Source organism: Vicugna pacos, unplaced genomic scaffold (assembly GCF_048564905.1).
Source record: "Vicugna pacos unplaced genomic scaffold, VicPac4 scaffold_103, whole genome shotgun sequence".
Classification (NCBI taxonomy): domain Eukaryota; kingdom Metazoa; phylum Chordata; class Mammalia; order Artiodactyla; family Camelidae; genus Vicugna; species Vicugna pacos.
This window is the reverse complement of record NW_027328783.1, coordinates 3,260,177-3,266,254: the sequence shown is the minus strand read 5'-3', so window position 1 is coordinate 3,266,254 and position 6,078 is coordinate 3,260,177. Positions and strand designations below refer to the sequence as shown.

The 6,078-nt window shown below is 43.0% G+C and overlaps 1 long non-coding RNA gene across 1 annotated transcript; it reads right to left on the bottom strand.

The window, feature by feature from the left end:
• Positions 1-429: 429 nt before the first annotated feature.
• On the bottom strand, positions 430-3,056 carry LOC140694749 (uncharacterized). The gene is made up of 3 exons (XR_012070366.1): positions 2,788-3,056; positions 2,358-2,484; positions 430-579 (listed from the first exon to the last, which is right to left on the bottom strand). It is a non-coding gene; the product is annotated as an uncharacterized lncRNA (long non-coding RNA).
• Between the last annotated feature and the right edge of the window lie 3,022 nt (positions 3,057-6,078).

Genomic DNA, 6,078 nt, shown 5'->3' with positions numbered 1-6,078 from the left:
TTCTCTCGTGGCTGCCTGAACAGTCTTTTCCTATCACTCATGACACACAATAGTGTCTGAACTTAGCCTGCATTTGCAGCATCTTTTCCCTCCAGTTTCTCAGGAACAAGGCTGTTCGGGCCTGTATGAATTCCGGCTTCCTGAAATCTCCGTGCTCAGGCTGGTCTTGCCTGTGCATCCGGCCCGCTGCTCAGAGGCTCTTCCTCCCCTGCAGGAGGACGTTTCTAATCTTCACAGGGACACAACCTCAGGGGAGCTCTCCTCTCGCCCTCAGCATGGCAGGTATCCCAGGCCTCATCCCTAGCAGCCCCGTTAGGACGGTGTCTGCCCAGCTCTGCTAATCAGATCAGCAGCCTCACTGCCAGGGATTATACCCAGGTCACACTGCAAACCTACTGCCCGCCTCACAGCCCCCAGCCAGCAGGTCACCTGGAAGTCACGGCAAGTGCCCCACCCAATCCAGCAGTCTCTTCTTTTGCCAGCACCACTGATGAATGGTTTCCAACCTTCGGTCAGTTTCGCACAAAACAGCACCTTCAACTGTGAAATGGGCGGTTTTTCTTCTGCACCTCATCCTTACTGGAAACGTAAAGGGAAACCAAAAGGCCTTTTCTCAACCCTTTTCTGATGAAACCCTCCCACCCACAATACTCATATGCTCAAGAGCTTTGGATCCACATGATTTTCTTTCTCTTAGGCTAAGTGGCTCAAAAAACTAAGGGATTCTTTCTCCTTTGAGGGTATTAGCACTCAGTTTCTCGGCTTTAATCTGTTTTTGTCTCTCTCTTCAGTGACCCTAGCAGTTGCCACCTCTTACTCCCTTCAGCAGCCTCCCTCCCAACTTCAAGTCTAGGAAATCAGCTGTGATGAGGGGCATGGGGGCAGTCACAGAAGATGCACTAAGGCACAGAGAGGCTACATAATTTGCCTAAGAAATCACCTTGAACCACCAACAGAGTGTGCCACGTCCCTCTGTTTAACTCTAATGTTAAGCAAGTTAACTTTTTGTAGATTATGTTTATAAACAGATGAGGTATGAAAATACATACAAGGACACACATCAACTCTAAGATATTCATTAACTCCACTATTTTGTTTCTATTTATTTTATTTCTATTAAAAAATTAAGAACCCCTGCAGTCAATATAGCAAAATGTTACTAGGTTTTAAATCCAGAATATACAGGGGTTGTGTCATTACTCATTCTTGTATGTATTTTCACAAGACAAAATGATTTGAAAGTCTCTCTCCCCGCCCCCTACTCACTACTGGCTCTCACCAGAGCTCCCAGACCACACATCTAACAGCCTTTCACTTTACCCACAGCTGAACTCATCAGTTTTCCCCAGAACTCCCTCTGCTGCTTTCCCTCCTCAGAACACAGCAGGACCATTATTTAACTCATTAATCCACCCAGAAACCTGGGCCTTACTCCATCCTACCTTCACAGAAATCATTGATCCTTTCCTCTTTACCATCTAAACATGCCTTCAATCTGTTCGCTTTTACCCACTGACCGTCCCACCGCTCAAGTGGAAGCCAACAACACTGCCCACCTGGACTCATGAGTCTCCCAAGTGGCCCCACAGCCACTCTCCCCTACTTGAGACAAATGTGATTGTGTCTCTCCCACGCTTTTGGACTCATTTCAGACCCACTGTTCTTAGAAGAAACTTCAATTTCTTCACCTGGTGAAGGTCTTTGCCATGAAACTGTCAGCTCAGGAAGGGCAGGACACACCCTCGTCCCTCGGCTCCACCATCTGGCAGAGCATCAGCTTGGGAGGATTGAGTTCTTAGCAAACTACTTCACTTATCCATACAAATCCATGGTAGATTAGAAAGATTTTAGATGTTGAGCTTGACTATTAATTTGGGGATTTTGCACTGGCAACCTGCAAGTATATATTCTAATTATTGTGTCTTCTTAAAACCATACCCAGATTAAAGGAGTATTTGTGGAATGTCTTTGGAGTAAAAGGGACTGTACTTTTACAGATTTTATGTTTTAAAATATGAACAACCCGGACAGGGTCAAAAATAGTACCGCCTCACAAGTGACAGAAGACAGGTGAGACGCATATAGCAACAGGTCACAAAGATGGTAAGAGCAAAGTTGTTTCTCCAACCCCCGAAAAAATTCCTCCAAGAACTGAAAACTCAGAAATTTGAAAGTAAAATACTATCATATAAAGAAAGAAAATAAATAATCCTCTTCATCAGGGTTTCTAGATCTGACTGCAGAGTTATTAGCAGGCCATACTGAATCCTAGCACAGAAAAATCAGATGCACTACTGGTGAGTAAGTTCCAGGAAAACGGCAGTAATTCCTCCACTTGAAAGAGGACACACACTCACTTGTTCAAGGTGATTGTAAACCACATTCTGCAGAAATTCAGAATATTCAGGCACCGCTTCTAGATGGTGATGACACGGAAGGACGGCTTGGATGCATGCTTCTAACTGAGTCACCGGCATTCTTACACTGCAGGGGGAAATGGAGGCCCTCAGCCAAGAGCACAGTTGTTCCTGTCATGTATCCCAGGCCGTGCCTCGGGGACTCAGTGTACTGTAGCAGTCTGGCCCCAGGTGAGGACCCGCAGCGTGGCCCAAGCAAGCAGGAGGGGCACTGTGCTTGAGAAATCCCATCCCCCATGGGGGCAAGACGGGCTGGTGGGGTTGTGTGAACCTATAAATGCTCATAGAAATACACCTGCATACATTGAAGTGATAAAATTAAAAGTAGCAGGCTATTTAACAAAATTTCAATTGTCAGTGTTAATTTTACCATTCCATTCCGCTTGTCCCCTGCACTCTGAGACAGGCTTAGGCTCTCTCACACATGCAGCTCTGATGCAATAGTTGTGAAGTTATTTTACTTTGCTGCAAGTGTCTTCGCTCCCAGTGTCACTGTGACTGTCGTCTCTTAACACAGTCAGATATCTTCCTGGATCTCTCCCTGAGTTCCTTGCTCCTGCTTCTCAGATCCTGAGATAAAGAACAGGTGAAGGCACATGACTGGAAAAGTCAATGTGGACTTGACCAAAGTCCTCAGTGACCACCTAGGTGAGTGCTGCCCACCCCTTACCTTCGATTCTCAAGGTTCTGCCCAGGGTGACATCCAGCCAGGAGAGAGTCCTGGGCCCTATTAAAAGCTGTGTGTCTTGGGTGCAGGGAAAGCTGCAGGAGCTGGTTCCGTAGCCGGTCCCATCCACACCTCTGCTCCTCTCTCACCCGAGGCAGCGCTGCCAAGCCCCCAGGCTCCCTGAGCTTCTGTCTTTCTCTTCTACTCTACTTCAAGCCCTTTTCCTCTTCCTTTATTCCCTGATTATCCCTAGCTGGAGTGATTTTTCTATCATAGAATCTGAAAAAATTTCCTGCAGCTGAAAAAGAGGTGCCAGAGGTCAACGCGCATATGGTGGTTCCTGAATAGAGCCCCTGGTTAGGGGGACCCTCACCAACACTCATGGGGCATCAGGCATGTTGCAGGGTCGACCACCACCAACAAGAGTTTGCTGTGACACCAAGGCACGCACAGCATCCCTGCTCACTAAATTGTAGTTGTAGTCCTTTATTAAGAAGCAAAAATAAAAAAATTGCTCATGTTTCTTACTAAAATTATTTATGAGGGAGCAAAAGAAATTGTAATAGAAAGAACAAATTTCACTCCATGTTAGATGTGTTCATTTGGCTTTAATCCTGTACCTTGTTTTCTAGGCTCATACTTGCTATCTCTGCACCTTTTGTAAAAGAAAGTTGCCTTTAGCCTGAAATATCCAGGAGGGTCTATTCTCCGGGCTCTGATCTTTAAGGATATTTGCTCTTCTACACTTATGTATAGATGGCAAGTTGTAAAATAGTGAATAACCTTTCTTTTTTTGGAGGTTTTACAGGGGCACCATAATTTGACCCACATGGACAGCTGCAGGAACAAAGAATTTCAAGGACAAACAATTCATACAGCAAGAAGTTTGCAACAACCAGCCACATCCCCGCCACTTTTTAGTATAAAAGGAGACTGAATTCTGCCCTGGGGAAGAGAGTTCTACTGGATAACAATATGCCATTTTCTGGGTCTGCCAGCTTTACAAATAAAGTCTCTTTTCCTTACTCCAACATCTCATCTCCCGATTAATTGGCCTGTCATGCAGCAAGCAGAACGAGTTTGGACTTGGTAACAAATTGACTGCCTTAGAGGTAGTATGTCTCCACTGTTTCCTCATTTCCAGTATTTCACAACCTATCAATTTTATATGCTTTTTAACAACATGAACAAAAAACCTATTACAAGGAATTGATTCCACAGAAATAAAATTATTTCTACTCCTTCAAAACTTTTTTCTTTTCTATTTTATTTTCTTTTGCTTATTGAAAAGAAAATAAATTCAAATCTTTTTATTTCACGTATTTTTATAACTAGATATTTTAAATAGTACAAAGATATTTAAATTGCAATAAAAATTGTTCATATATTAGTATAAAGATATATACACAATCAATGCAGATTAGGAAAGGAGTAGATATTTACTAAAAATCCACTGCACATCCAGTCTTTTACAAGCATAAACTGGAATATAAGCTCTATTATCCAGGGTCCCCCACCCCCAATCTCACTGCGGAGTCCCTTAGTAATCAACTACCAAGGCAGCAGCATAGAACCATGAGATCACTATTTTAGGTATAAATGAGAGTATTAGCTCATTCAATTCTAAAACAGAAACCTTAAAATAAATACTGAACTTACTTACAGATAAACAAATTTGGACACAAAAAAGTACAGTTTCTCCCCAAATTCACAAAGATAATAACTGGTAAAGGCAAGATTTGAACTCATCTGCCTTGAATATAAATCTAAGTTGGAAATCCCCTTCAACTGTGGAGGACCAGCAGCACAGCCTGTCACCCTATCTTTGTTCAGATCTGGCTTTAGACAGCCTGAGACAGCACCCCTTCCTATGGAACTCGAGGGCAAACAATAACAATAAGGATTTTATATTCAGTAGTTTCTTAGGTCTCAATTATATAAAGTGTCAGCAGGTCAGCAGAAAACTCTGGGAAATATGAGTGGGTCCAGAGCTTTTTGCTGATAAGAAACTCAATCTATCAGGACAGAGTGACCTTCCCATGAGAGGCCTCATGGAAATAAACTAAAGGCAACTGAGCAATGAAAACTAGCAAGAACATGGAACTCAAGCAAGAAGGATCCCTACCATCCCCTGCCCAGTTGCCTCTTCACCTTTGTGGACAAGACGGCAGAAGGTCCATGTTCTTGTCCAAGTTACAACATCATGGATTCTCACCCATATAATATTACGACTCTATGCTGTCTTAAGTCCTTTCCAACTAAAATATGATGACACCAATATCTCAGCGGAATGTCTATGTCTCCACTTTCTCTCTTCTATTAGGAGACTATATCTATGGCCACAAAGCCGAAATTCAATTAAAAACACCATGCACGAAGCCGGGTGAAAGTCTGTGTAAGAGACATTGTTCTCAAGCTCAGTGAGTGAAAACTCAGAAAAAGTGGTCCTTATCCCTCTGCAAGTGGAAGGTAGCCTGATTGTGTGTGTGTATGTGTGCACACGTGTGTGTGTAAATCAAATACAGTGTATTCTGGGATGTGAACAGATTTTTTTTATGTTACTATCATTTCATGAGGATGAGCCAACCTTTAAAGTAATTTGAATCTACTATTCTGAGAGAGTCTCAGGATCTTTTGGTGGAGGATGGGAAAGGGGAAAGGAAAGGAGGAAAGAAGTAAATGAAGCAAAGCTGTAAGTATACTGCTAGGGAAAGGCAAGACATTAATTTTGTTCCTACTTGCATCACACACAAATTAGGGACTGGCTTTCCCACATGTCTTGTCAAGCACTGAGTTGCAGAAGAACAGGTGACAGCCCATTTCTCACTGAGCTTGTGACTGTACGTGGCATCTTATAGACACTAATTATTTAACCTGATCAAACAATCTAGCAGCAGGCTGTAATTCTCCTATTTTGAGAGATAAGAAAACAGGAAGTGAAAGAGGGTATATAGCTTGACAAAAGTCAGAGGACAAGTAAACTAAAGAGGATGA